The 7928-nt window shown below is 48.9% G+C and overlaps 1 protein-coding gene across 1 annotated transcript in view; it reads left to right on the plus strand.

Moving 5' to 3' along the window:
* Positions 1–7928, plus strand: part of Pi3K21B (phosphatidylinositol 3-kinase regulatory subunit alpha) — an 89814-nt gene that overhangs the window by 30960 nt on the left and 50926 nt on the right. The window lies entirely within an intron of this gene.

Consider the following 7928-nt stretch of genomic DNA (forward strand, 5'->3'; position numbering starts at 1 on the left):
CAAGATGCAGACACGTAACGTATATTTATATCATGCAGATGAATGACAAGTTGGTCATCCAGATAACGTTACCTAGATAACACAACGCACTGTCTAGCTTTTTATTCAACCGCGGCCTCTCGTTGCTTACGTAAACAAAATTACTTGGACGATCCCGGGTCGTTCAGAGAGAATTCCGATACTAACTTGTTTTTATCTAAATAATAATATACTAAATAAGTCAGCTAACTAAATACGTCAGCTACGTCTGCGCCTTGGATTGGGAAAAGCGCTTGAGGAGCCCGGCGATCGATTCGCCGAGAGTGCACGGCCAGCCGGCGCGCAATTGATCGGTAATTAACACCGAACTCGGCGGCCGAACTCACGTATACATGAGTTCACTGAATCTGCGTCTACCGGCCAACTTCACATATACGTGAGTTGATTTAGTTAGTGGTTATCGGCCGACTTCACATATATGTGAGTTGATATAGTTAGTGGTTATTAGCTGGCATTGATTGTTGTCAAAGTTCCAAGTTTATATGTATATACAGGGTGTCTCATTTTAAAAAACGTACCTCGATAATTCTTCAACGAAGCATTTTCAGCAAAAACGTTTCGGACAAAAGTTGTGTGATTTCAAGGACATAAAACAACTATACTGTTTTGTTTACAAATGGCACCACCTTCGAGTTCACTGATCATTACTTCTCTTAAACGGAAACCCTGATACATACAATGTTTGAAACATTTTTGTTGAAAATGCTTCGTTGAAGAATTATCGAGATACGTTTTTTAAAATGGGACATCCTGAATATAAACCTTACAATATACAGGGTATTCGAAAAGAATGGGACTCCATTATTATCTCCAGAAGTACGCACTTTTACGGAAAATATCCCGAATAAAAGTTGTAGGGTTCATTAAGTACTATCTTTTGGTGACTTTGAAATTGACCTTGGACTTGACCTTGAGGGTTATTTGAAGGTCAACTCGACATTTTCAAACGAAAACCCCAATTTTTTATTAAACTGTCTTTTTTTACCAATTAATTCAAAGAACTTTTGTCTGAAACATTTTTTTATTTGCCTAATATTTTTTGAGATGTTTAAGGAAAACTTGATAACTTTTTCAATATTTAACTTACTCGCTGACTATTTGTCGGAAGAAAGAGTAGTACTAGACATTTTTGCTTTATTTTGGTCTCAAGAATATATTGTAACAATAGCGTCCTGACTTTTGTCTACTTCCTGATTTTTGGAAATTTCAAAATCATCATATTAACAAAAATCAAGGCGCTATTGTAACAATATATTTTTTGCTTGCTTAATACTAATTATGTCTAAATTTGCAACAATATGTCAACAGCATGCCTACAATTTGTAAGCAAAGCTTATAAAACTGGCCGGCGGCAGCCAGTAGTTTTCGACATTATACGCCGGCGGCAAGAGCAAAGTTTTTCGTGAAACTTGCGGCCGTCAAAGTGTTAACGAGCAACAACTGCTGGCTCGGCTAATCGACAGCCATTTTCCGTTTCTCTCTATCAGAATGGTATAGGCTTCCCGGGAAAATTCAACGGGACAGCGACAGATCTTCGATTCGGGCGGACGAGCGAACCAAAGTCCGTAGATAGAGGAACGGAACAAAGTAGGGTCCTCTCACGGCCGCCATTTTCGAGTGTAGTATTATGGTTTAGTTGTGTGAGTGAACAGAGTAATCAAAACATAGTTTAAGATGCAATCAGAAGTAATCGAAACATAGTTTAAACACATTCCAAATACCAGTGAGAATTTTCAGAAGACAAAAACAATTCCAATGCCAGCTGTAGTAGAAAAAAATTGCAAAAAACGAACATAATTTTTGACATGACGGCATGTGGTTGATCAGCCGAGCCGCGGTCCTCGCCATTTTCGAGCCAAACCGTGTGAAGTGGATGAGAGGACCTTACCTTGTTCCGTTCCTCTCTTTACGGACTTTGGAGCGAACGCACGCAGGCGACGCGGATCGGACGAGAACGCTCGGTCGGCGGAAGCCCGAACGCTTTTCATCGCACTCGCGCGCCTATGGTGTTCGTCCGTTCCCGACGACGCGCGAAATCTGGGTTACAATAACGGCGGCGAAGCAGGATTTTTTCGACGCGCCACGATAGACATTTCTCGGTACAGATAAATTAGCGTCAAGCCAGCGCGCTCGCGCGATTGAGTTTCACGCGGCGAACGCCGCGAGGGGAGCCGCGCGCTCGCTTACTATCGGTCCTCGCGAAGCTGAATCGCGCGAGCTTTCCGCTCGGGAAGCGGAAGCCACCGGAACGCAGGAGTCGCCGCCGCCTCGTCGTCGACGACGCGCGCTCGCATAATGCGCGAGTAAACGCGACCGCCTCGTTTTCGTGTCAGCTTTACTCTCGCGCGCGCGACGATCCTCGAATCGCAACTCGCGAATTCTGCGACTCGCCGCCGTCGTCGTCGTCGTCGTCGTCGTCGTCGAAAACAAGCGGTCTCCCTCGCTGTTTGTCTCTCGCTCGGAATCTAACCTCGGTATCTAACCCTTTCGGACCTTTGGCTATTTTTAAGTTCGACAACAAGCAACGCGCGCAAAAGTGAAAGAAAAATAATGTTCCTCTTTCCTCCTCCTGCTGCCGCCGATGCAGGGACTGGGATTGAATCCGCAGCGATCCGGCGGATCGACCGGTCGATTCTCGATTACGCCAACGCACGATCGATAGCCCGCTGGAATCTGCGATTGCTCGCTCGTTCGCTCGCCGCCCGTTGAAATTCGCGCGTAAACACGCTCGCTGGCATCCGCGCGCGGGTCGCTTTTTGTCGCGTGTTGTTTCAGCTGGCGATCGAGCCTCGGCCTGCTTCGGAGCGAGACGAAACACGATCCCGGAGCGAACGTTGCCTGTTGAAAGTAATTAGCGACATCGCGGTATTGTTTGTCTCGGCCAACTTTTCTCTCTCTCTCTCTCTCTCTCTCTTTCTCTCTGAGAGCCGACGTGAGTTCGCGGGCATGCGGGGAATCCCACGGGCGATATGAACGATCGAGCGGGAAATCTCCGTCTATGTATTTTCCACCGGGTACTCGAGATATGCCCCGGCTTTCGTGGGAATCAAAGCTACCAAAGGCAGCTCGGTGATTTTCAAAGCAGAGAGTTGTATCGCTTGATAATGATCATCCCTCGTCGATGGGAAGAAGCTGTCCACTGCGCGAGCTTATGGGGAAACAACACTGCGGACGGAATAATTTGATGCTTAAAAAAAGAAATCTGGCCGCAGGAGTGTGGCCGATCGAAGCGAGCGGCGAAGGAGAATTCGGAGACAAAGGAAGACTCCCTGCTTCTCCGTTTCTGTTCTCTCCCTCTCTCTCTTTCTCCTCTCTGCTGTTTGTGTTTAAAAAGAAGGGGCCACGATCTTAACCCTTTGTTGCACGTTTTTTTTCAATGAATATAATTTTGTGAAACTTGTTACTCGGGGGTTTTCAGGGGCCGCTGAATACAAATCCCGTGTGAAAAATACGAGATTCAAAATGGCGGCGGATTCATTGTGGCGGACGAAATTTTCAAAATCAGCCGAATTCGCTTGAAATTTGTTGTTTCAGGGTTTTCGAGGTTGCTAATTGCAAATTTGTTATCGGAAATTCGAAATGCCAAAACTATGGCGGATATATACGGCAAATTTCGATTGACACCGATCAGGTTGCTCGGTCCTCAAGCGCGCAGTCATCTTGTCTCATTTCCACAATTATGTTCGCCATGTGAGATCCGTTATTTTGAATTTTTTGCATTTTTCACACCGGATTCGCATTTAGCAACTTCAAAAACCCCCAAGTAACAAGTTTCAAACGAATTCGACTGATTTTGAAAATTCCGCCCGCCATATTGGGTCCGCCATTTTGAATTTTGTATTTTTCACACCAGATTTGTATTCGGCGATCCCAAAAAGCCCTATTATTTAAAATTATTACTTAAAATTTCATGTAAATTCTCTAATTTATTCTCTAAAAACGACAGTTTTCTTTCTTTAGTATACACTTATTAATAATAAATTACTTACTTGAAATGACTCTAAAAGTTGATGTATTAGTTAGAAGAACATTTTAGTAGTCCAACAATATGCTAAAGAAATATGTGAAAAATTTGAATTATTGGAGAGACAAGCTTGGATGATAGGTGACACTCTGGGAGGATCACGCTAGGCAGCAAAGTGTTAAGGGTAGATAGTACTCGCAAAATGGAGGAAAGGAGTCCTGAAACAAACAAACATAAGTCGAAAAGTTAATATTGTCGGAGTTGTGAGCGGAGCTGTGTTTATTTGAATGAAAGCGAGTGATTCACTCGCTTCTGGTGTAATTTGTCCGTGTCATTTATGTCGGTAAAGAGACCACCGCGCTTTAAAGAAATCCCTAAACAAGTCTCTTCTCTCTTATTGTGGAATGTAAACAGGCATCCAATTTCCCTTCCATTTACACGAACGCTTCACCAAGCTTATTGTGTCAGTCACATATCGTCGCGAACGGTGAACAGTCACAAAGTTTTTGCGCTACGACAAGGACGACACTGTATCGCCCTAATCAACAAATGGCAGAGATGCGTTTCAAGTATGGCGGTGCGCCAGGAGCAAGTAAATCGCTCGCTTGAAATCGAAAGGAACAATTGTCCTCAACCCCGACGATATCGATTTCTCGACCCACGCTCATCAGGATTTTTCTCCTCCATCCTGTGAGTTACCACCCATGTTTATCGGGATTCTTTTCCTCCTTTTGTCAATACCACCCACCTTTAAAGTCCTGAACTCTTCTTTTTAAACACCCTGTATAACAACTGGTAGCTCTGTCGTAATTTGTTCTCTCCTCTCGCCCTCGCCTTTGCGAGCAAGCTACGCGTCCATCCACCAACGCGCGTCGTTGTTCGACACAATTTTTTCGCGGAGACCGGCGAAGAGCGCCGGGCGATCCGAGAAGTGTGTATTTACCCGAGCGACGCCGCTCGAGCGTATTCTCGGGAGCGCGCAGAGGGGAGGAGGGAAGGGGAGGAGAGGCCGCTGGGGACGGCGTTCACGCGTAATCACGACGATCGATCCGCCGAATTTCGATAAAGGGCACCGGGTCTTCGCCGGGCGAAGGGACGACCGCGCGGCGTGGGCGGCCCTGTGACCTTGAACAGGACGTGCCTCGCGCGGTGCGCACGCGCGCCCGCAGGGTTCGATCATCCTTCGTCGCCAGGGACCCTTCGCCACACCGCTGCCTCGGAAAGTCGCTTTTCACTTTCACGTCCTTCTCTCTATATCCCTTCGCCCTCGCCCTCTCGCCCCTCCTCTCTCTCTCTCTCTCTCTCTCTCTCTCTTCCCCCCCCTCCCTCTCTCGCGTCAGGCCACGCAACGCGCTTTTACGATAAGAGCGAGAGTCAGGCTCGCTTGCAAAGGGCCTCGCGGTCGACCGAAGGGCGTGATCGGGATTCTCGGTTTCTCTCGGAGGAAAGGGAGGAAGGGCGCACGCGTTTCGTGCAAGCGATCGCTTCTATCGATGTTAACGCTCGATCGAGTATGCAGACCCGATCACAAAGGGTCTTCTCTTCGTGCCTTGCGGAGCATCCTCGAAATTCGGGCGTGGATCGCCTCGTTAAAGGTCGGACGACGCTTTCTTCTAGCCGGCGGCTCGGAAAGTGCGGAGCTTCCGATCGCTTGGAAATATTCGAAAGGTCGATCATTCGATCAGCGAGGAGAGAGAGGGAGGGAGGGAGGGAGGGAGGGAGAGAGAGAGAGAGAGAGAGAGAGAAAAGGAGGAAGCTGGTTGATAGGAGGGGGGATCAATAAAGAGTAAATAAAAGCAAACTTGATCGGAAGAGGGGAGAGAAGAGAGAGATAAAATCCGATTCGTTTGGGCGTTTTCTAGCTTCATTACCCCATCAGCGTCTTCCGGTGCCGATCAGTTACGATCAAGATATATCGCGAAGTAAATTTCAGAGTATCACCGGGATCCGCGCCTGATTGTCGCGATTTTGTCTGACACGAATGAGTTCTAAGGTCGCAAGAAAGGACCGAACGCTCCGAACGAGAGTCTCCAGTCGACATTCGACGTGGACCTCTTCTTTTTCATCTATTTAGGGCCCAAAGTTGTTCCAACTTCTCGGTGACTCGGTTAACTGATAGTTCAATCATATATTTGTCTTTGTTCTTCCTCCAACTTAGACAAAGACAGACATATGATTTAACCATCAGTTAACCTACCAAGGAATTTAGAACAATCTGCCCTTAACTCTTGAACAGTAGGATGTCTCTGTTACCTCCTGCCAGGACGGGTGAATCTTCGCCCATAACTTTTCACTATTCTTCTCAGTGTACACGAACTATAGATATTCATAGTTCCCAGCGGGACACCGCTGTGCAATGTGCTAGTATCTAGTGGCAACAGTTAAAAAACATCGTCGGCTGAGTTTTCACCCGTCCTAATGTTTAAGGGTCAGCAAGCGTAAGCCCTTTTGGGGTGCCTTTGATCGAATAAGTTGAATGTGCGACGGAGAAGCTCCCGATGAGAGAGCGTCCGGTCCTTTATCACACAGCTGGTCGTAGATAAGAGCCATCTTCGATCGCGATCCGACGATAATTCTTTCGCCATCGTCGGGACCGCACGGAGAAATGTCGGCCGCGTGGACGAGACGCGAAGTTCCTCCGCCGCCGCGAAGAACATGAGCGCAACAGAAATTCCGGCCGAGGTGATCCGAATCCGAGCCGGATGATCAAGATTTCCGGCCGACTCGGACAGAGTCCCGGTATTTCCAGGCGGAATTTCTGACCCGTTCGTAGCCGGCGAGAAAATTTCGCCCACTCGACCGGACATTTCTCTCCGTGCGAGTCGTGGGCGATCGATCGGGGAGGCATTAAACGCGTGAAATAAAGACGGGCGGACCGCGTCTCTCTTTCTGCGAGCGTCTGCTGACACGTCAGACTTGTAATTCCGGGAAAACCTCCTCCTTTTACCGGCGACATTTGGAGCCCCCGGAGGAGGCTCCTTCCGAGCTGAGTGTGTTCCTTTGTCGCGTGAATCTCTCGCAGCGACTCGGGCGCGATCGGTCCGCCCGCCTTTGTTTCCGGGATTTATTTGTCTAATGACGCGCGACTGCGGCGGGACATCGTCGAGCTCCGTCGCAGCAGTGCGTGCCGCGTGAACTATAAAATCCATGTCAACGCTCGCTCTCGTCGTCCGATCAATATCCGTTGCGAGGCGGCCTCCTGGCGCGCGCGGCCGCCGCAGTTTCGTTAAACAAATCGCTCGCCGAAAAGTCGAGCCTTCTTCGTCGAGGAGAAGGCTCCGAAGGGATTGACATCTCGCTTGCGTGTGAACTCGCATCGACCTCAAAGAGCGCGACTAATTACGCCACCGCGAAGATTGAATCCGAAAATCGACGAGGAAGAAGAAATCCGCCGACGACCTTGAAGGGACCCCTTCGATGACGGTGACGGTGCGTAATCCGCGAGGGAGTCGCGGCGACTTCGAAGTCTCATTGAAGTCCAGTCCGCGATAAGAAAGCGCGCGGGAGACAAAAGACTCAGGAACTCGACGGCCTCGCTGACGCGAGCCCGCCCACGATAAGACGAAGAAGATTCAGCTGCAGTTTTTCTAAAACAGCATTTTCGACGCCTGAAGGAGTGTGCCTCCTGCAGAGACTGGCCGCGCGGGGAGCGGCAGGGTGAGGGGGGGAGACAAAGACTCTCGAACGAGCGAGTCAGCAAATTCGCGATGGACTCGGGGCACGGTATTCGCGCGCAACACGCTCACGGTAGTTTCCTCCTTGGCTAGACCCCGAGCGAGCGCGACTCAAAGGACGCCTCCAGCCGGACTCGTCGAATTCGATGCGATCGGTGAGTCAGGAGGGACTCTGGCCGCGTCGACGCGGAAACGCGTCCGCCGAGTGGACCTGCGTAATTTTCATGAGCGCGCAGAAACGACGGGCCTGA

Source organism: Harpegnathos saltator, unplaced genomic scaffold (assembly GCF_003227715.2).
Source record: "Harpegnathos saltator strain DR-91 unplaced genomic scaffold, Hsal_v8.6 scaffold381, whole genome shotgun sequence".
In the NCBI taxonomy this organism is placed as follows: Eukaryota; Metazoa; Arthropoda; class Insecta; order Hymenoptera; family Formicidae; genus Harpegnathos; species Harpegnathos saltator.